At 49.1% G+C, this 23,222-nt stretch overlaps 1 protein-coding gene across 1 annotated transcript in view; it reads right to left on the bottom strand.

The window, feature by feature from the left end:
• CENPP (centromere protein P) overlaps positions 1-23,222 on the bottom strand; it is a 273,851-nt gene that overhangs the window by 2,541 nt on the left and 248,088 nt on the right. The window lies entirely within an intron of this gene.

Below are 23,222 nucleotides of genomic sequence, written 5' to 3'. Positions count from 1 at the left end.
CAGGGGGGATGGCCATGCTGCAATCCATTCTCCTCCATTCTCCTCTCAGGATCTTGGGCGCACACGCACATGTGCCCGGCGTGAGTTTTAAGCCACCGGGTCCGGGACGTGAACCGCAGTCAACTATGTGGGAGTCCAGCGACACAGCCATTATGCTAACTGCTGGTCCCCGGGCTTGCAACTCTTAAGGTAGGATTGGTGTCCCTGTCCCACCATGGCTAGTGCTGTGATAATTCTGGGCTGCCAGGCAAGGCTGGAAGCAGACACGTCCGTATAGGGTGTTACCACAGCTACGGCAAAGCCTGCCGCACAGGGCTCTGAATAGAGGGTACACTCGCAGCTAAGAGGAACTGTAGCCCTGTCCTCCCAGTGCTTAAAGGCCTCTGTCTTTTCGTCCACTCTCATGAGAACAGACTGTAAGGCTGGGTGATGTGGCAGAGCCTGACAGGAAGCCTCACCCTGAGGGCCCTGGGAGCCTGGGAGTTGGTGAGCCGATCAGATGCAAGGCCCACAGTGACCACCCGAGCCTCTGGAAGGACAGTGAGGTGCATTTTCACTTGAGAAATGCCTGGGCTGAGTCAGAAGCCCCCGAGACAGCTAGGCTGGGGCTGAGTGGCAGAGCCTCCCCATGACAACAGACTCACTGGGTGTCCCTGCCAGTGAGGTTGTGCGGGGACGAGACAAGTCACAGCACTGACAGGAGCCAGCTCCCGTATCAGTGTGTGGCTGACAGCGTGGAGGCCAGGCTGCCAAGGCCCGGCACCAGGACGCCAGCGGAGCTAGGGCAGCTCCCGGCACTGAGCCACGCCGACCAAAGGCTGGGGGCGCTGGTCTAAGCTTACAGATAATTACTGGTTTCAGCAAAGCGGTTTTTATGAGAAAATGTATACCTAAGTGACTGAGTGGAAAGTGCTGGTTGATTTTTATACCCTGGCTCTTCCAAATTAATAACAACTGTACGAGGAGCATGCAGGGGAGTGTGGACGTGGCGGTGTGGCTTCCAGGCCTGCTGGGCCACAGCTCTGGTCTGTCAGCCAGGCTGGGGGCTGGGCCGGCTCCGAGCAGCAGGGAGCAGTGCTCTGGGCCCGTGCTTGTGAGCAAAAGGAGGGTCGAGGCTTTCATTGGAGGTTCCAGTGCACTGCATTTGGTGTAGACAGCCCAAAGCAGAACTGCTGCCGCAAGGACAGGCACCTGGCATGCTCCGGGGACTGGGAGAGTCTCCTGCATGTTCAGGGAGCTGCCTCCCTTCGTCTGGTGACCTCCCTCGCCCAGCACAGCTGCGAGCAGAGTGGAAGCCATGCAAGTTGTCACTGCTCCTTGGACACACAAAGGGAAAGGTGGTCAAGGAGGGGCTCGCCGGGAGGTCTGAAGACAGAAAAAACAGGAAAATGATGTGACTATAGACAAAGTGGGCTGGGATCTGGCATCAGATCAGCACAGCCCGATGGGGCTTGAAGGTGGCTGGAGCACGTTCTCAACGCTGATGTGTGAGGGTCAGATCGCCATGAGGGCAAGATGGGGGCACTGTAGTTCAGAATTCGTTACATGAAAAACAGTTACACACAATCAAGGTTAATTAGAGAATTACAAACCTGATCTACAAAGCACCTGAGAGATGCAGAACGCCACCAAGAGTTCTCGAAGGAACGTGAACAGGAAGCCTGTGCTCCCACGATATCCTCAGGAAGGCTGGGACGCAGCGCCTCCTGTGTACCAGCCATGGGGAGCTGGTGCCTCCCCGGCCCATCCTGCCCCAGGAAAGCTCTCCTTAGCTCTGCTGAGGAATGCTGAGCCTCTGCGTGCTCGGTGGCTCACCACACGCGGGAAGCCGGCCTTCAGAAATGCACCCAGTGCTTACGATGGAACAGGGTGGGCTGTGAATGGCAATTTTGCAGTCCTGTTCCCATTTTACACCTAAGGCCAGCTACACTGTTGCAGTGGCTTTTGGATAGATGTCCAAAGGGAACAGAATTTTCAAGTTTTACAGAAAACTGATCTTGCGGTATGTCCCAGTCACGCCTGCACAATGCCGGAGAGGAATGACCCCATCACCTGCTGGTACGGTTGGATATAGTTTGTCCCGAGTTTTCATGTCTTGGAACTTGGATGGCTCCCTAAAATCCGTGTGTTGAGACGTGACTGTATTGTTAAGTTAAAATGTAGTTCCTTCCTGGCGTCCTGGGGTGGGCCCTTTGGGTGTGATAAGGGCAGTTTCCATGATTAAATGCTGACATGTACATGGAGAAGAGAAGAAGCCACAAGGTTATAGACCACGCTCTGCTCTGTTGGAAGTTCTGCTTTCTGCCATTTTGCGATGCCTTTGGACTTCCATCCAATAGGCTGAGAGTCAGAACAAACGCCTGTTTCTTTAATTCAGCCAGGCTCCGGTATTCCTGTTAGCAACCCAGTAACAAACTAAGACTTCGGCCCCTCTGCTATGTCTCCCACTAAACAAATGGGAAACTTTGAGTCAAGTTTAAGTCTACTCTGGGGTGTCCACAGATATGTTACTTCATCTTGATTTTTGACATTTTCCCAAAAATGTCTGGCTACCTGGCTGGATTCAATGACTTTTTTTTAAAAAAAGAATTATTTTTGATAGCTTTACTTATTTACTTATTTTAATTTGACCAGAAAGGGACAGAGTGAGAGTGAAAGCAAGAGAGAGAAAAAGTGAGAAAGCAAACTGCCAGGTCTGAGACTTGAACTGCAGTTGGCCATGTGGGAGTCTAGCACCCTTAACCACCATGCCACCTGCTGGCCCTAAGTGAGAAAGCAAGCCACTAGGTCCAGGACTTGAATCATGGTCGGCCATGTGGGAGTCCAGTGCCCTTAACCACCATGTCATCTGCTGGCCACACAATGCCTTTTTAATAATTGAGATTGTACAACTAAATGCACTCCCCTACGTGTGTAATTCATTTAGTTCTAGTATATTCACAAGGTGCTATGACCATTATCACTTTCTAATTCCAGAACATTTTCATCATGCCCTAAAGAAACCCTAGACTATTAAGCTCTTGCTTCCTAAATGCATCCAACAAACCCCCCTTGCCCTGCGCCCAGCCCAGCCACAACCAGCCACTAATCTACTTTGTTTTAACAGATTTCCCTCTTTGAGACATGCCACTTAAATAGAATCACACACGGGTCCTTTGGGACTGGCTTCTTTCACTTAGCATATTTCCACGTCGCAGCATACACTTTCATTTCTTTTGGTTATATTCCTAGGAGTGTATTGCCTTTACATCTATGTTCAATTCTAAGAGTTTTATGTTTTTTAGCTCTTAAAAATAAATATTTGCAGAATGGAGGAGAAGGGATTGTGGCGTGACCATCCCCTCTAGGGGGTGATTTCTTGCTTTCTGTCTCTATGTCTGTCTCTGTCTGTCTGGCGAGCGCACGTGCCCTATAGCGAAAACCTCTCCAATAAATAAATAAATAAATAAATAAATAAATATTTGATCCATTTTGAGTTAAATTTTGTATGTGTCATAAAGTAGGAGTCCTACTGTACTCTTCTGCCTGTGACTATCCAATTGTCCCAGTACCAATTGTTGAAAAGACTATACCTTCCCCATTTAATAGCCTCAACTCCATTAATGTTTTAGTAACATTTTGTGTTTTGAAACATCTAAATGTACATCAAGGGGCCAGAGGTGGTGTGGTGGTTAAGGTGCTGGTCCAGAGGCTGGAGAGGATCTATGAGGTTATACTTAGAATGAAATGCTGGCAATACTCATTCCAGATTCCTCAGTAGCTGGTGCTGGGGCTATGTCTACCTTACACCATGTACAAAAATTGAAATCTGTAATATAAGAACTAAAATTATAAAACTTCTGAAAGAAAACAGGAGGAAATCTCTGTATACCTGGACTAGTCAAAGATTTCTCAGATACAAACCAAAAAGCAATGACCATAAGAGAAAAACACAACAAAGACAAGGGTTTTCATAAATAAAAACTACTGCACTTAGCCACTATAAAGGAAAAAAAAGTCCAGTCTCATGTTGAGTGAAAATATTGGTAAAAAACCTATATCCAGAATATGTAAAGGACACTAACAAGTCAGTAATAAGACAATCTAATTTTAAATAATGAGCAAGGACTTAAAGACTCTTAACTAAAGACATGTGGCTAGGAAAAGAAACGTTACTAATTATGAGAGAAATTCAACTTAAACCCATCATAAGATCCCGCCATGTACCCATTGCAATGGCTATATCAAAAAGATGAACAAGGGACCAGCAGTTAGTATAATGGCTATGCCGCTGGACTCCACGTAGTTGACCGTGGTTCAAGTCCCAGACCTGGAGGCTTAAACTCACGCTGGGTGCATGTGTGTGTGCCCAAGATCCCAAGAGGAGAATGGAAGAGAAGGGACTGCAGCTTGGCTATCCCCCCTGGGGGGTGATTTCTCGCTTTCTGTCTCTCTCTCTCTGGCGAGTGCATGCGCCCTATAGCAAAAACCTCTTTAAAACTAAAAAAATTAAAAAAAGATGAAGGATATGGGGCCAGCAGGTAGTGTGGCAGTTCAAATCTCGGACCTGGAGGCTTTCTCACTTTTCTTCTCTGTCTCTCTCTGGTCAAATTAAAAATAAAAGAAATAAAATTAAATAAATAATTCTTAAAAAATAAAAAGACTAACAATACCAAGTTCTGATAAAGATGTGGAGCAACTGGAGCTACACACTTGCTGGTGGCAACTGGCTACAATTGGCAGCGTGACTGGAGCTACACACTTGCTGGTGGCAACTGGCTACATTTGGCAGCTTGTTATATAGTTACTGGGTTATCGGAAAAGTCACAACATATTTTACCAAGAGAAAACAGAAAAATACATCATAACATTTCTGATGGCCCAATAAATACACTATGTGATCTGGCAGTACCATGCCTACCCAAGAGGAAGGAAAACATGTCCATCAAAAGAACTGCATGCTCATTAACAAGAACCCAGAAATAGTCATAGTGAGTGATTCTTTCTAAATGCACATGGGGGGCAGTAGGTGGTGTGGTGGTTAAGGTGCTGGATCCCGCATGGCCAACTGTGTGGTCTGAGTCCTCCTGGACCTAGCAGCTTGAAAAACATGCTGGGTGCATGTGTGTGTGTGCCCAAACTCTTGAGAGGAGACTGGATTGCAGAATGGCCATCCCTGGGGGGCGGGAGGTGGAGGTGATTTCCCACTCTCTCTCTCTGACAAGCAAAATGCCGTATAACAAAAAACTAAGAAGTACATCAGTTCACAGTGCCTCTTGCTGGAGTTCCCACAAAGCAGTGAGTGGTGGATGGAAGGTGGGCGTATCAGGACACACAAGCTGGTCCCCAGAGCCAGAAGCTTGGTCTGCGGCCTACTTTGGAAGGATCCTGCTGGCTGCAACGACTGTGCAGAGTGGATGGGGCGTGGTGGGTGAGGTGAGGGAGAAGGCAGGGGCTCGTGGCTGGAGTGGCAGTGTGATGAGGCCTTGCTGGACGTGGGGGATGGGGAACTCCTGAGCTGGGCCGTTGGGTGGGTGAGAGTGCTGAGGGGGTGGTAGGCTGGCAGAGGCAGGAAGGTGCCCGAAGTGGGGCTGTGTAGGGCAGACAACAGTGCTGCGCTGCGGGGCAAGGCTATAATCAGCAGAGATGTGTCTGTAGGAGCAGGCAATGCGGCTATATTGGGGGAGAGGGTGGGGACTTGTGCCTGCTTAGGGTGGCCTAACAGTGACGTGATGAGGCAGTGAGGACACAGGCACAGATGGTGCAGGAGGCACCAGCCCAGGCTGAGGGAGAGTATGGCCATGCAGAGGCACAGGAGGTGGCCTAGCCAGGTGGGCGGGATGGGGCAGGGAGGGTCGCAGCAGCCTGACCTGGAAATGGTGAGGCCAGCTGGAGACAGGACACCTGCGCCTCACAGGTCATTTCAAACAGGGGCAGGCCATGGGAGAACTGCAGAGGGCGCAGAGTTGTGGAGGGCTCAGAGTCAGGGCATGGTTTGAGGAAGCCACCCCCACCCAGTGCCCTCAGGGTGCCGATGAGGTCAAGCCCAAGGGGATAGCCCATGCAGCTCAGATGCTAGAGGCCAGGTGCCATGCTCGGCATCTGCCTTCGGCAGCCCCCACTGGAAGACGACAAGCTGCCCTTGGCTGGAGAAGTGAACACATTGAGAAGTGGCTCTGCACACGTGCTTCTGCGTGTCAGCATACATGTTACAGAGAAGCTGTTCTGTTGCCGTGTAGGCAGGGCACAGCTCTGCTCCAGCCTCAGGACAGCCGGGGCTCCGGGGCCTGCGCGGCAGCCTTGCGGGGCCTGCATGACGCTCAGCCTCCTCAGCCACTCGGGGTCCGACTATGGGAAGCCACCTGTGCACTCAGCCGGGGGGGTTTTCGATATTTGGTTTGAGATAGTTTTGATACAGAAACATACCCTGGGAGGATGACGAGCTGCCACTTCTTTACGCACCTATCACCTCCCTGTACTGCCCCACGTCCCTGGACACACGGGGGCCTCTGCAGACCATAACATTCCTGTTCAAACCAGAAAGTGCTCCCTCGGCCGCCCCCACAGTCCCCTGCACTCTCCTGACTCCAGACTGGCACGCCATCCTGGTTCACGTCAGGGCAACTCAGGCACAGCAAGGGTGCCCCAGTCTGGGCCTGATGCCACGTGTCCACGGAAATGCCGCTGGCCTGGCTCCGTGTGGCACGGCCCCACCATGGCACCCAGGGCTGTCTGCACCACCCCTCCCTCGCCTGCGCTGGCCGCCCTGGCCGCCCGGCAGAAGGGGCGTCTCTCTCGCGTGTACCTATGGGAGGATGTGCGCACAGCTCCCAGTCTGCTTCCAAGGCCCCAGCATGTGACCGGCACTCCCGACTGCAGGGCTCAGCACCCTCTCACACAACCCCACCATCCTGAGAGGTCTCCCACCTCTCTGGGAACACGAGCTGCTGTGGGCTCAGTGTGCACTTCCTGGCCAGCTCGGAACCAGCGAGGACAGGGACACCGGTGAGTACACGTGTGGGCACGCACACCTGTTTCCAAGCAGCCCGGCACGTGCTCACCCGGCGCGCCAGGCCTCACCTGTCCTGGCCTATGCACTCTGCTGACAGGAGGTCTGACCCCCACCCTCCATTCTCGAAGTCTCATCTAGCCGGCCATCAGTCTCCTGGGGCCCGTTGCCCCTACGCGGCCCCCATGAGCACGTGCCCTCTGCAGAGGGCAGGCAGGGAAGAGCAGGAAAGGGCACGTCCTCACGCCCTAAGAACACGTGTGGGCAAGTGCATGGCGGGTCGCCCGGACCCGGCCTAGCCCCGTGGAGAAGGCGGGGCGGGGTTTCTGGCTGGCTTTTCTGGGGCAGTTCTGGAGAGAAACCCCTTGTATCACCGCAGTCACCTCGAGCAGCAGAACAGGCCCCCGGCGGCGCCGAGGCCAGCGAAGCTCCTGATTCGCACGACCACCACGCGTGGCTGCCCTCTGGCCTCCCGTGGGAGTCCCGCTACCCTGGAGGCAAGGCCACACTGCACGTGGGCAGAGCCTGTGCTCCAAGCCGCGACACTGACCCTCCTTCCAGCTCGTCTAGACTGTCGGTATTTTCACAGTAAACGGCCCACGCAGGAGGGGACACCGGGCTGCCGAGCCGGGGCTGCCGAGCCGGGGCTGCACGGAGCTGCGCGGTCCTCGCTCTCCTGAACGCCGTGCTGAGGTCGGACACGCAAACACAGACCTGCTATGGCGTCTGCCGGGGATAGCGAGGGGCACAGCTCAGCAGCCCGTGGCTCACTGGCCCGGCCTCGCGTCGGCACGAGGTCAGAGTTCAGACGCCGTCAGCGACGTGTGCGGTGTCCACGGAGGACCCCCACCGTGGGCTGGCGCTGCGGGAACCATCCTTAACGTTGCCGGGAACAGCCTCCACGGCTCTGGCAGCGCTCCGTGGTTGTGCAGAGAAAAGTGCAGAGTCTGTGTGGCTGCGAGACCTGAAACAGTGACTCTCTGGCTCCTGCCAAAGACTCACCCTGCAGACCAGGGCAGTGGGGCCCAGCAGGCTTGGGAGGAGGAGCCGGCAGCGGCCATCGCTTTCAGGCAGTCTGACTGCTCCTGAGACTCGAGTCATAGAGGCTGCAGGAAGCCCAGGCTGGGCTCAGCTCCCGTCCTGCGTGTGGAGGAAGGGGTGGCAGGGCCACACCATGTTTTAACAGTGCTTTCTTTGGGGGCAGTGACCCTGAAAGCAGACGCAGAGCACATCAGAAAACAGCCATCCCCCACATCACCCTGGAGGGCTCCGGAGCGCGGAGCCAGGTGGTTTCCAGAGGAAAAGGTCCCTGCCCTGCATGGCCTTGGCCCCCAAGCCCAGGGGCCTTTCTTTTCTTCCTCCTCTTTTACCTTGTAAAAGCCTCAGAGCCCAGTTCAGGGGGCATTTTGGTACTTCTGGGTACCTGAATGTATCTTGTGGTGGAATTCCAATAAAGTCCTTTACTCCTCTCACCGTCCTTCTTTCTACTTCCTTATAGCCTGTACTATTTAAAAGGTAGTTCATTTTAATTCTATTAAGCAAGAAAAATTCCTCAGAAAAGCACTCGGTTATTTATTTATTTATATTTATTTAGTTTTTCTGGTAGAGGTTTTTGCCTTAGGGTGTGTGTGCTTGCCAGAGAGAGAGAGAGACAGAGACAGAGACAGTGAAAGGGCAAGTGAGCAATCGCCCCCTGCGGGGGGGAGATAGCCATACTGCAATCCCTTCTCCATTCTCCTCCTTTGGCTTTTGGGCACGCGTGCACATGTGCATAACATATTTCAAGCCACGAGGTCCAAGACTCAAACCTCGGTTGGCCATGTGGGAGTCCAGCAACATAACTGCTATGCTATTTATTTTATAACTGCATATTTAAATTCAGGAACACAAAACTGGCTTTGTGGACAGGCCAGGGAGGATGCCCTGTCTCCCAACCTCATTCCAGCAGAACCCAAGTCACACAGGGCAGGGTGAACCCAGCGCCACCCTTTTCCATGTCACGGATGCATCGCGCCCCCAAGGAAAGCCAAGGCAAGCTATTTCCCCACTTACTTTCTTCCTCCTGGCATGTCCTCCACACTCCTGCCCACTCCTGCACACTCCAGAGGGTTCTCTCACTGGAAATTGCTCTACCTTTGCTAGGGTGATCGTAGAAGATGCTCCAGGAATAGAGCTGCCACGCTGGGAGTGGGGACGACGTGAGACCAGGGGGGTAGGTGAGAGCTGGCCTCTGTCTTCCTGCTGCCTCCCCAGCCCAGACAGACAGGAGCCCTTGGACTCTCCAAAACCTATGCAGAGCTCCATCTCAAAGCAGTTTACAAAGGCTTAATGCTCTTTTAGATCATGGAGTTGTGATGGGAGAAATTACAACATGAACATAAGGCCACAAACACCTGGTCTAGAAAATGGAACTAAAAGAAGAAACAAAGGGATGTATGCACCATAAAATGAACATAAAAGTAATGTACACGATTCTGTGTGTTCCCTAGAATGGAAACAGAAAAGTCATGCACACAAAATCAGTAATATTTGCAGTCAAGAAAAATGTACCCTTAAAAAGGTCAACCTGCCATTAAGAGAACTAGAATCAGCAAAGAAAATTGCAGATGAGAACACACATTCCGGCAGTTGGCTTGTGGGTCAGGTCATTCTAAGCTGATCGCATAGCAACTGTATGCTCTGGATAGTAGTTCTGCTTCCGCCTAGCTCAGTGCTGGGTAAAGGTAAGCCAAACTGGTTATTTAAAGTAATTGAAAGTGTGGGCCAGCAGGTGGCGTGGTGGTGAAAAACACTGGATTCCCACATGGCTGACTGTGGTTCAAGCTCCGGACCTGGCGGCTTGAAACTCACTCTGGGTAGGTGTGTGTGCATGCCCAAAAGTCCCAAGAGGAGAATGGAGAAGAAGGGATTACAGCATGGCCATCCCTCAGGGGGGTGATTCCTCACTTTTGTTCTGTCTCTTCTGGTAAATACAGGTGCCCTATGGTAAAAACCAAAACCCTCCAAAAAGTCAAAGATGATAAGCTGAATATACACACTCATAAGTATAATGAATACTTGAAAAACTATTTAGAAATAATTCAAATTTTCTCTGAATATAATTATCAATATGCAATTAAAAAAGAGAAGGAAATATTCCAGGTATTCACTGGAAATTTATAAATTAATGGTTTAAAGTTAACTGGTTTAATGCCTAGTTTTATAGATCTCAAATAGTGCTCTCCAAAAACTGTGAAACTGGTTAAAGTTTAGTGCTTTTTTGGTCTCATTTACAATTGTTCATGGAATCATGGACTTTTTAGAGTTCACCAGAAGTTTTCAGGGTCTTCAAGTTATTTTTCAAAAGACAAATCAGAATAAGAGAAAAAATAACAAAAAGAAAAAAGGAGACAAATCGGGGCCAGCTAGCATAGTGGTAATGCAACTGGACCCACATGGGAAAGGTTCTGGGTTCATGTCCTAAGACCTCCAATTATGTAGGAATGCGTGTGCCTACGACCCAGGCTGCTTGCGACTCGGGGTGGGTTTCCTTGTGGGGGCTCTGTTGGGGCTGCTGTCTATCTCTTGAAAGAAAGAAGTAAACAAACTTAGAAAAAGAGAACGAGAGAAGACAACCTCTCTGCCACCCCAGTCCCCAGCCTTGCCTCTGCAGGCCCACACACCCGCAGGCACTCATTCACTCATTTGGTCCTCGCAATGGTCATGGAACTCTTTGAGGTAATGCCTATTTTCATGAAACCCAGAAAATTAAGACATTGCTCAAGATTATACAACTAGTAAACGGATTCAAGTGTAAGAAAATCAGATTCCAAAACCTGAGCTCGGAACATTCTATTATATAACCATTGAAAGTTCAAATGTGGTTGCGATGTCCGGCCAGGTTTCATCACCGTTACCCACCTTCCTGCAGCGACTGCCTTTGACAGTAGCAAGAAAAACATTGTTTTGGAGGTTTGCATAATTGTCCTGGAAAAGCTTGTTCACAGATCCGCCCACCTAATGCCAGTGGTGGGTAAAATAAGACGAACTATCACCTTACCCCAGTCTAGTAAAGGAAACGTACTATGCCCAGCCCCCTTTGTTAAATTAAATATTGTTTTTTTCCTCTAGAGGAAGGTTGTTAAAAAAAGGTCCGACTGGGGCCAGAACCTCTCCAGCCCTCTCCTCTTTGTCAGATGGGCTCTCACAGCAGGGTCTGGAGTGAGGGCAGGAGAGCTGTTCTGACTCTCGTAGAGACTTCCACTTCTCCTGTCTCACCCCTCCTTCCAGGGTACTTACTGTCTCTCTTTTCTTTTCTTTTTTCTGTTTTGAGAGGTTTTCGCTATAGGGCGCGTGTGCTTGCCAAGCAGACAGAGAGAGACATAGAAACAGAAAGCGAGAAATCACCCCCCAGGGGGGATGGTCACGCTGCAATCCCTTCTCCACCATTCTCCTCTCGGGATCTTGGGCACACAACCACACGCGCCCGGCGTGAGTTTTAAGCCACTGGGTCCGGGACGGAACCACGGTCGACTACGTGGGAGTCCAGCGACATAGCCATTACACTAACTGCTGGTTCCCTCTTTTCTTTTTTTTTTTTTAAAAACAGTTTATTTCCCTTTCCCAGAAGTGAGAAAGACAGCACCCCTTGATACTGCACCCACCCATGAGCCGGCCCCAGATCACGGTGCACGCACGCCCAGTGCACTCAGGGAGGTCCTCTGACTGGAACCCAGAACTTCCCCTTGGGTAAGACTCGTGGAGCTGTTGTTCCTGCTGCGCCGAGTTCAGCCCCTGCCTCTCATTCCTCAGCAGCCTGGGATTCTGCAGAACGAACATGTCTTCTTCAAGACTTTCTTTGGTCTCAAGCAAACCCCATGCTTTCCTCTGCTTCCAGCTGCCAGTTCTACATTGCTGCCTTCTTCTCTCCTACTCTGTATGTATGTATGTATGTATGTATGCCTTCTCTTCAATTTGCCGTGGAGTGTGTGCGCTCACCAGAGAGACAGAGGGAAAGTGAGATGCCCCTCCCCACCAGGGGAATGGCCACACAGCAATCCTTTCTCCTCTGTTCTCCTCTTGGGACTTTGGGCACGCATTCACATGTGCCCAGCGTGGTTTTCAAGCCACTGGGTCTGGGTCTTGAACCACAGTCGGCCATGTGGGATCCTGCCACTTTAACCACGGCACCACCTGCTGGCCCTATATTTATGTCTTATAAAAATCTCTTCATTGCCTTTTGAAAAGAGTTTTGGGAGGGTGTCTGATAAATACTGCACGTTTTAATCTGCCATTTTTTGCAGGCTTTCACATTTAGTAATATTTAAAATTTTCCTTTATCCTTAATTACTGATAATGGGTATAGAATTTAAGGCTTAAATTATATTTAAATTGCATTTTATGACTAAAGCCAGTGACATATATCCAAGTTTGCACTTCTAGAGTTCTATGTTGAATGCTTTCGAGTTTTAAAAATAGGAGGAAATAAGTAAATCATGAAGTCAACAAATCCTTAGGAAAAGAGCAAGCCCGCAGCTACAGGACAAGGGAAAACGGGGCATACCTTACACGGATGAATTTTACATGGCCCAAATTCTGTGTCACATCAAGACCTGATGGTTAAGAAAAAATAAAATGAATACTGGACAAAAAAATTAAAACAGAAAGAGGATAGGAAGCCATGGCTAAGGCCAGCCCTGTGCAACAGCAGGAACACGGCACTCAGGGAAGCTGGCCGAGTTCCCGGCCCAGCTGGCCTACAAACGGGCCAGGCGTGCACGTGAGCGACCAAGACCTGGCAAGCTGGAGCCCAGAGGAGGGGCAAGCCATGCCAAGGCTCTGTGGCAAGTGCTCTCCCACCCTTGCTTTTAAGCGCATGCTGTGTCATGACTAAACGAAAGAAATGCATTCGACAAAATCCAAGAGGCCATGGTGGGAGCTCCCGAAGATCAAAATAACTTACTGTATTTGCACAGCAGTTCTCGTTCTGAAAGGCCTTTTACGTATCTTATCATAGAGCACATTTTGGATGCAAAGATATCAACTGATGCCTATTTAGAACATAAGGAGGCCAGCAGGTGGCGTGGTGGTTAGGGAGCCGACTGTATGGCCAACTTCCACGTGGTCGAGTGTGGTTTGAGTCCCTGACCTAGTGACTTGCTTTCTCACTTTCTCTCTCAATATCTCTCTGTCTCTCTCCGGTGAGTGCATGTGCTCTATAGCAAATTAAAAAAACAAATAGTTCTTATAAAAAAAGGAAGAAAACAATAACGACAAATACAAGAAGGAGAAGGCGTGGAGGCAGCATGCTGACTGACATCCCAGACAGCAGGTAGGAGCTGAGCAGGCCCTTTCTGCAAGCCTTGTGGGTCTTACCAGGTCCACCAGGGAGGTCGGGGGGTTTGCCCTGACACTGACAAAGCTGGAGGGACTACCTTGCATGAGCTCCTCAGGAGGCCTCTCCCTATTTCTTTTTAAAATAAACTTTGTACTTTAGGACAGTCTGAGGTTGACAGAAGAGAGCGCAGAGTCCCTGTTTACGCCACTCTCACCTTCCCATTATTAACACCTCACGTTAATGCCCGCCTCTGTTACCATCAGCGATCCCACAGTAACTGCGGCCTGCAGACTTCTGCACACTTCCTTGGGTTTTACCTAACGCCCTTTGCCTAGTCCATGATTCCGTCCAGGATCCCACGTTCCACTTGGGATCAGTGAGAAACCGCAGAGCTCACCTAGACTCGTTTTTCTAAATGTTCCCTTTGTGTCCTGCCACCAGTTTATGCCATTTGCTTGGTTGTTATTATTATTATTATTGGAGAGGTTTTTGCTATAGGGTGTGTGTGCTCACCAGAAAGACAGAGAGAGAGAAGAGAGAGACAGAGAGAGAGAGAGAGACAGAAAGCGAGAAATCACCCCCCGGGGGGATGGCCATGCCGCAATCCCTTCTCCTCCATTTTCCTCCTGGGATTTTGGGCACACATGCACACACGCCCAGTGTGAGTTTAAGCCGCCGGACCTGGGACTCGAACTGTGGTCAACTACGTGGGAGCATTACGCTAACTGCTTGGTTATTTTAATGACTGGCTCCCATTCATGTTTTACTTGGGTCCAGAGTTACGCTCTCCTTACACTCTGGCCAGAGACCATATAAAGCAGTGCCCTGTCACTGTCTGCCCTCACTGTTGGCCCAGGCGGAAGGGAACCCACTTTTTACAGGCTTGACTCAGACCCAGCCACGGTGGGCTGGAGATTCTGCGCTCTGTCATTTCCCAGGACCATCACGGCGGGCCGCACATTCTCAACCGCGCCTGTCTCAACATGGACTCTCCCTTGATTAGGAGCAACGAGGGAAGAGGCAAGAACGCCCTCTGCTGTCCTAACACGGCTGTTTCCGAGAACGACCTTCAGCACTGGATCTCAGCTTGCCCCGTCCACACTTCCTGGCGTGTGCGCCTGGAGCAACTCACTCAGCAGTGATGCTGCTGGGGAATCTGTGTGGGACGCCGTGGTGCGCCTCCTTTCCTCTGCCCCCCGACTTTCTCATTCTCTTAGCAGGGGACCCCAGCACAGCCTCCTCAGGCCTGGTCTCCAGGTCGACTGCCAAAGGTGGCACAAGGGCTCCTCGGGCCTAGCCCCCACTGGCAGCTCCTTGATGGTTCTCATGACTCAGGTCTCCTGATAGTGATGGGACTCTCAATTCTCTTAGCGCAAGCCTGTGGGGGCAGGTTTCTGCCTCATCTTCTAGTTTGTACCGAAGGAGCCCTGATATAAGCCCCAAGACACAGCATGACGTCAGATGCTGTGTGTACACTGACGGGTCGAATAAATACTGTTGGGGTACAAATTCAAACCCTAGAGCTTCACCATGACACACCTAAATGGCTAGAAACAACAGCCAAAGGGGCCAGCAGGTGGCATGGTGGTTAGGGTGCTAGACTCCCACACAGCCAACTGCGGCTTGCTTTCTACATTCTCTCTCTTTCTCTGGTGAGCACACGTGTCCTATAGCAAATTAATAATTAATAATGATAAATAAAATAATAATAACTGAAAGAAGAAACAATGGCTGGAACAGGCGTGAGCAAGCAGAGCCCATCCACTGACTGCAGAGAGGGTGAGCTGTGCGGTCACTGTGAAGGTTCAGGCTCCAGTGTACACTAGGTTCCATCCACAGAGTAGGGCACGACACTGCCGGGAGTGGGACGATCCACTGCTGCAGCTGCACAGAACCCCACACCACCAGCTCTGTCGGCACCAGACTCACAGACTGGGGGTCTTGCCCTTGCGGCGGGATGAGGGGAGGGGCTTGTGGGGAAGGGGACGCTCTGCTCTGATCTTGGTGGTGGTGGTAATAATGATGTTCTTTGCTGCACTTCCACATTTCTTTATTTTTAAAAAAATATTTCATTTAACTTTAATTATTTATTATTTATTTATTTTCAATTTGATGAGAGAGAGGGGGAGAGAGAGAAAGAGAGAGTAAGATAGACAGACAGACAATGTAAGCTGCCAGGGTTGGGACTTGAACCATGGTTTACCATGTGGAGTCCAGCGTCCTTACCCATCATGCTACTTGCCGGCCCCAACACTTCCATGTTTCAACAAAAAGGTTTTTAATCAGACAGCACCCCTGACCTCACAGAGCATATACTATGGTGGTGAGGAGAGTACTTAAGTAAATACATGAAAACTGCCAGGCCAGGTGGTGGCATGGAGATTAAGACACGGGATCCCACATGACTGACATATGTCCACGTCCCAGACCTGGCTGCTTGAAAATCATGTTAGGCACATGGGTGTGCATGTCTAAAATTCCAAGAGGAGAATGGAAGAGAAGGCAATGCGGCATGGCCATCAGCCCAGCGTGCTTTCCCTCTCTCTCTGGCAAGTGCATGTACTCTATAGAAAAAAAAGAAAACTGTAAATTAAAAACTTTTGCTAAGTGCCAAGACACTTATCTTTGCCATGTGGCCCAGGCTGGAGAACGCTTTTGCTCTCCTCTGCAAGCCTTCAGCTATCTTAGCGTCTGCACTTCCTGTCCCTGGATCGTTCCTAGCTGTCACATCTGCAGTAAAGAACAGTGGCCATAAACGCAAGATACTGTGTACATGTATAGACACTCCGGGGTTGGGTACAAAGGGCGTCCGATCTATTTAGTTTCCTGTGACCTGCCTGGATTAAGACCAGCAGCCCTCAAGCCCTTTTTCATACTGAGGCATCTGAAATCTTCTGGGGGGGGGGGGCAGTGGTTTTTCTCAGGTCATGACTGATGGGCAAGGGCCAATTTTTCAGTGAGTACATTTTGGATTTTTCTCCCGAGGGACTCTTCTTAGGCATTCTTTACTATTTTTCTCTGTGCTCTGAATAAAGTTTTCTGTGCATTCCCCTTCCAGTGTGTGCGAAGGTTCAAGTTATCTGAAAATAGGGAGATTGTAATGTCAATTCCCTCGAGGCACATTCATACAGAACTTCAACTGCTTAATCCTCTTCTCTTCTGACCCTGGCCACGTGATTTTGTTCAACTAGAATTAGTTGCATCATGTTTGACACAAATTGGCCAAAAGCTGTGGCTAAGAAATTTGTTACATAAACTTTGTAGTTTTAGACATTGGTTTAATGTTTGTTTCTACTTATCTTTCAAAATCTCCTCTTAATAATTCAACCATAGTGTAAGTTTAAATGACACGTGAACATAGTAATTTCCAGAAGCCAAGGATGACCAAAAGAATGGAAAAGGACTATGCTGTTCTTAGCTGTATTTGGAAACAGAGGCAGTGTTTAAGGGCCGGCCAGGGCCTGTACAATGGCCAATCTTCCTTTGATGACACAGCCCTGGCCAGCAGAAGGAGACAGAAACAGACCGTGAGACAGGACAGCGGATCTATCTGCTTTTTTCTTAAAGACAGAACAGCCAAAAGGATAGATTCCAGTTTCCTAAAAGTCATGCTTTGGCCTCAGACAAATAGGAATCCTCTGCCGTTTTAAAATCAAATCTCACTAAGCATAGCGTTTATTTACACATTTGTGGCAGAAAGAGAATTCTTTATTTTCAAGTGCCACAACTGATTTCTGACCTGATGTGTTTTGTACTCACTGGTTAAGTAGGAAAGTACACTGAGGAGGAAGCAGTCAGAGGCGGAAAACCTTCGAATAAGTATCACTAGTTAGCAGTTTGCTTCCTGTTAGAATCGGGGCGGGGGGGGGGGGCGGGGGGCGGGTGCTGGGCAGCGCCTCACCATGGGAGAATCCTCTGGTTAGCAGTGCCTGCTGTGCCTTCCAAGAACATCTGCAAACGTCTCAGTTTTTTTCCATGTCTTTGTGTGTGGATGTGATAATGATGTCTCATAAAGTCTTCCGAAATGACCATGTGAACATGTTACTGTCACATGAGATCACTTAGCTGACCACAGTCTAATGCCAGGGCGGTGCCTAGCCCGGCTTCACATTCTTAGGGAGAAGAAATAGCCCTTTACTGGGGGGTTGAGAGGGAGTGGAGTGCGACATCACATGGTTTTTGTTTGGCAAATGAATATGTCACCCGCCACACAGCCCATGTTCACACCCTACCTGAGTCCCTCTCCAAAGGTGTCTCCTCACTCCCCACACAGCCCAGGGCCTATTAGTCCCAGCCACTCCCTGACAGTGCCCTTACTTTTCTTCTAGACCAGTGGTCTCCAACCTTTATGGTGCCAGGGATCAAGGTTGCATCCAGACAAGGTTTCCACGGATAGGAGGCAGGGCAGACTTTGACTTAACCTGTGCCAGAAGCAGCTGAAGTACCTCCACTTATTTGCCACCATAAAGCCTGCCACCAGGTGCAGCTTCACTGCCACTTGCCTTCACTGATGGGGTTTTGATAAGAGCCTACAAGCAACTGACTTATTACAGTTTCCGTGCAGTCCAACCTCTCTGCTCACGTTAATCAGTATTTTCAGCCACTCCCCCAGCGCTAGCATTACCACCTCTGCTCCTCAGACAATCAGGCATTAGAGTCTCGTAAGGAGCTGGCACCCTAGATCCCTGCACGTGCAATTCACAGTAAGGTTCATGCTCTGAAAAGCTGCCACCGCTGATCTGACCGTGATGTGAGCGACGGGGAGTGGCTGTAAACACAGATGAAGCTCTGCCTGCTTGCCTGCTGCTCACCTGCTGTGTGGCCCAACTCCTAACTTCTGTGGACTGGGGCTTGGGAACCCTGGCTTTAGACAACAGGACGCACGCCAGTGGCTAAGACTTGATCCTTCACAAAAGAACCCAGCTGGAACCAGTCAGCACCAAGATGGTGCTGCCTACTTTGAAACTCATCATGCTTTTGCTGTGTTATCCCCCATACCAGGTGGCACACCCACCAGCTCCATGACAGCTGGCGTTCTCCATGGTTATGACCAAATCTTAAAAGGACAGAATGTAGGCGGGCTTTGAATTCTGGGAAATCCTCACCTTTTCCAGGAAAAGCTCTGAATGTTCCCCTTTTATTACCTTATCCTGTCTCATTACTCCTTTTGCTATATCTTAAAATTCCCAGTTCAAGACATCTGAGAGGTTGCGCTGCAAGTTGGGCTCTTATTTCTCCATTCTTAGGCTATTGACAAACTTTGCGTTGCAGGGGCCAGCAGGTGGTGTAGGGTTGGGATGCTGGACTCCCCAGCTGGCAACTGTGGTTTGAGTCCCTGACCTGGTGACTTGAAAATTACACCAGGCTTGGGAACCAGCAGTTAGTGTAATGGCTATGTCGCTGGACTCCCACGCCCTGGAACCGGTGGCTTAAAACTCACGCTGGGCGCATGTGCAAGTGTGCCCAAGATCCAGAGAGGAGAATGGAAAAGGGACTGCGGTGTGCCCTCTGGGGGGTGATTTATCGCTTTCTGTCTCTCTGTCTGTCTCTGTCTGTCTGGCGAACGCACACGCCCTATAGCAAAAACCTACCTCTCCAAAAAAAAAAGAGAAAATAACACTAGGCTTATGTGTATGTGTGCCCAAAATCCCAGGAGGAGAATGAAGGAGATGGGATGGCATGGCCATCTCCCTTGGGGGATGATTTCTTACTTTCCTTCTCTGTCTCTCTCTGGTGAGCACATGTACTCCATGGCAAAAACAAAACAAACACAAAACAACCTATGTCATAGACATTCAGTTTCTGTCTCCTAAGTTGGCTCCACTATTCTGAACATCAAAAGATCCCAGTTGGGGGAATAAATTAAAAATTGGTAACAACTACACTATTTTAAACATTAAAAACATCATAATTAAAGATCTGATGAAAACTGATTAAGGGACCAGCAGTTGGCATAATGGCTATGTCGCTAGATTCCCATATGGTCGACTGTGGTTCAAGTCCCGGACCCAGTGGTTTAGACTCACACTGGGCGCATGTGCATGTGTGCCCAAGATCCCGAGAGGAGAATGGAGGAGAAGGGATTGCGGTGTGACCATCTCCCCTGGGGGGTGATTTCTCCCTTCCTGTCTCTCTGTCTCTCTCTGTCTTTCTGGTGAGCATATGTGCCCTATATTTTTCAAAAACCTCTCCAAAAAAGAAAAAAAAAAAGAAAGAAAAAAAAGAAAGAAAGAAAAAGAAAGAGTCAGAAAATATGAACATATGGTTATATGGTTATTCTCAAATCACAACTAGACTTTGTAAGACAAAGAAAAACATTCAGTTACAACTGAACGATTATAAATAGCTCCAATTCAAATAGTTCTAAATAAAAGACAGATTTGGGAGCCAGCAGATGGCACGGTGGTTAAGGTGCTGAATTTCTACACAGTCTACAGAAGTTCAAGTCCCAGACCTGGCAGCTTGCTTTCTTACTTTCCCTCCCTCTCTCTCTCTAGTGAGCATATATGCTTTATAGCTAGCTAGATAAGTAACTAAATAAGTAAGTAAGTAAATAAGTAGATAGATAGATAGATAGATAGACCGACAGATAGACAGTCAGACAGGGACCAGCATGTGGCATTGTGGTTAAGGTGCTAGACACCCACGTAGTTGACAGGGTTTGGATCCTGGACCTGTTGGCTTAAAACTCACACTGGGTGCATGTGCATGCATGCCCAAGATCCAGAGAGGAGAATGGAGGGGAAGGGATTGTGGCATGGCCACCTCCACCTTGGGATGGTTTCTCACTTTCTGTCTCTCTCTGTCTCTGTGATGAGCACATATGCCCTATAGCGAAAATATATCATTTAAAAGAAAAAAAAGGCAATTAAATAGTTCTAAAAAAAAAATTCAGAAACAGCAGATGCGTAACAGTTATGTTGCTAGACTCCCATGTAGCCAACTGTGGTTCAAGTCCAGGACCCGCTGGCTAAAACTTACGCTAGGCGCGTGTGCATGTGTGCCCAAAATCCTGAGAGGAGAATGGAGAAGAAGGGATGGTAGCATGGCCATCCCTCCCCTCTCCGCGGGGAGTGATTCCTTGCTGTCTCTATCTCTGGTGAGTACGTGTGCCCTATAGCAAAAATCTCTCTTAAAAAAAAAAAAAAAGATTTGTAGGATGCTTAGTTTGAAATCTTCCTTAAAAGCACACAGAATCAATGACTTTACACCCAACATAGCAGTTATGATTAAAAAGGACAGACAATGGGACCAGCAGTTAGCATAATGGCTATGTTGCTGGACTCCCACATAGTCGACTGTGGTTCGAGTCCCGGGCCTGGTGGCTTAAACTCACATCAGGCGTGTGTGTGTGCGTGTCCAAGATCCCGAGAAGAGAATGGAGGAGAAGGGATTGTGGCGTGGCCATCCCCCCAGGGGGTGATTTCTTGCTTTCGGTCTCTCTGTCTCTCTCTGTCTGGCGAGCGCATGTGCCCTATAGCATTTTAAAAAAAAAAAGAAAAAAAAAGGACAGCAAATAACAAGCACTGGTGGGATTGCAGAAAGGCAGAACCTCAGAAGCAGCGGTACAGCCACCAGCTATGACAATGTTAGAGAATTTAAGCCATGTGCGATGGTGCGGCCGCCTTGTACAGTGAGACAGTTTGGTAGCTACCTTGCTATCTCCTTGATAGCTAGCTAGCTTGGTTGCTTTCTTTCTAATTTGCTAGCGAGTACATGGTAGGGGTGGAGAAAGTGAGAAAGCACTCTCCATGGGGGAGGGTCCATTGCAGCCCCCCATTTCTCCCTCCTTTCAGGATTTTGAGCACGCACATGCATGTTTTTCATGCTGCTGGGACTGGGACTTGATTCATGTAGTTGGCCAAAGGAAATCCTGCTGCTGTAACTGTCACACCACTGGCTGGCCCCCTGAAGTTATAGAATGGTACGTTCATGTATTAAGCAGAGTCACAATGTTCCTTGAAATGTCTTCTAATGCTCATGGGACTTCCTGTCTCCTGCAAGGCCAGTGCCTTGTCTTCCTGCTCCTGTGCCCCGGCTCCTCGTGGGAGTGTTTTCACAGAGGCATGGCTGAGGAGACGCCAAGTTCTCTCTGCCACAGGCTGAGTGGTTTCACTGCATGTTTCTTCACTGCTCTCTTTTATCCTCCTGCTCATTATCTTTATTTTGGGGTGATTTCCTCGAATATACCTCCTAATTTTGTCCTTTAGCTATATCTAATCAGGTATGACTTATTTCCTAGTTTTTAAATGTTTAAAATTCTAATGACTTTTAAAAAAATGCATAGATATAGGTTTGTTTATTTTCCTAATTGGCTTTTATTTTTTACAGAATTATTATTTTTTAAAGAGGTTTATGCTATAGGGCACGTGCGCTCATCAGACAGACAGCGAGAGACAGAAAGCAAGAAATCACCCCCCACCAGGGCAGATGGCCAAGCCACAATCCCTTCTCCTCCATTCTCCTCTCGGGATCTTGGGCACGCACGCACATGCGCCCGGCGTGAGTTTTAAGCCACCGGGTCAGGGACGCGCACCGCGGTCGACTACGTGGGAGTCCAGCGACATAGCCATTACGCTAACTGCTGTCCCCAGAATTATTTTTTAATTAATTAAAAATTTGCTATCAAGGGAACCAGCAGTTAGCGTAATGGCTATGTCGCTGGACTCCCACGTAGTCGACCGCGGTTCGTGTCCCGGGCCCGGTGGCTTAAAACTCACGCCGGGCACGTGTGCGTGCGTGCCCAAGATCCCGAGAGGAGAATGGAGGAGAAGGGATTGCGGCGTGACCATCCCCCCTGGGGGGTGATTTCTCACTTTCTGTCTCTATGTCTCTCTCTGTCTGGCGAGCGCACGCGCCCTACAGTGAAAAATCTCTCAAAAAAAATTTGCTATCAATGCTCACCAAACTGAGAGAAAGAGACAGAGAGTGAGAAAGCAAGCTGCCAGGTCTGGGACTTGAACTGGGGTCAGCCATCTGGGAATCCAGCACATCAACCATACTGTCTGGTGGTCCCTTCCAACTGGCTTCTAAAAAGCATTTTCCGGTAATAATAAAATTAAAAAAATTTTTAGGCAAGCAAGGTGGCATAGTGGCTAAGGTGACTGGATCCTACATGGCCAACAGCACGGTTCAAGTCCCAGAACCAGCAGCTTGAAAAGCACACAGAGCTCATGTGCATGAGTGTCCAAAGTCCTGAGAGTGGAGAAGGGGTTGCAGTGTGGCCATCTCCCTTGAGGGGTGCTTTTTCACTTTTCTCTCTCTGTCCCTCTTTAGTGAGCACATATGTCCTATTGCAAAATTAAAAAAAAAAGTTTCCCCTATTTTTTATTTAGGGTTCCTGTGTATTCTGTTACCTCTTTGATAGCTTTAACCTTTTACTTTGGGTTTCCACCTAGATGGAGGTATGGGTTTTATCCCCATGTAATGCGTAATTCTTCAATGTGCTTGTTCCTTCAGCTGTTATTTTTTTTTTTTTTTTGACAGTTCTGTATCAGTGTGAAAATGTCTCTTTAGGGCAGTTTTTTTTTTAAAGAATTATTTATTTACTTTTATGTATTCATTCATTTATTTTAATTTGACCAGAGAGAGACACAGAGAGAGAGGGAAAGTAAGAAAGTAAGCCACCAGGTCTGGGACTTGAACTGTGGTCAGCCATGTGGGAGTGTCCAGTGCCTTAACCCCCACGCCCCCTGCTGGTCCCCATCTTTAGGACAGTTTTACGGTGGCTCTTCCCAGAGTTTAAGGGAGAATGGTCTCTACAAGTTAAGTGCCGTTTTAGATTTGGGTCTCTGCGCAGATCACACATGGCATGATGAACGCAGTCCTGTATGTATGCCTGGGATCCTGAGCGGTGCCTTGTCTGGTTTTGCACTTACAGAGTTCCTTGCAGTTTCCTGGGCTGGCCGGCTGTATTTC

The sequence above is a fragment of the Tupaia chinensis genome, unplaced genomic scaffold (genome assembly GCF_000334495.1).
Source record: "Tupaia chinensis unplaced genomic scaffold, TupChi_1.0 Scaffold138619_1, whole genome shotgun sequence".
NCBI classification, from domain to species: domain Eukaryota; kingdom Metazoa; phylum Chordata; class Mammalia; order Scandentia; family Tupaiidae; genus Tupaia; species Tupaia belangeri.
The sequence above is the reverse complement of the archived record's forward strand: the minus strand, read 5'-3'. Positions and strand labels throughout refer to the sequence as shown.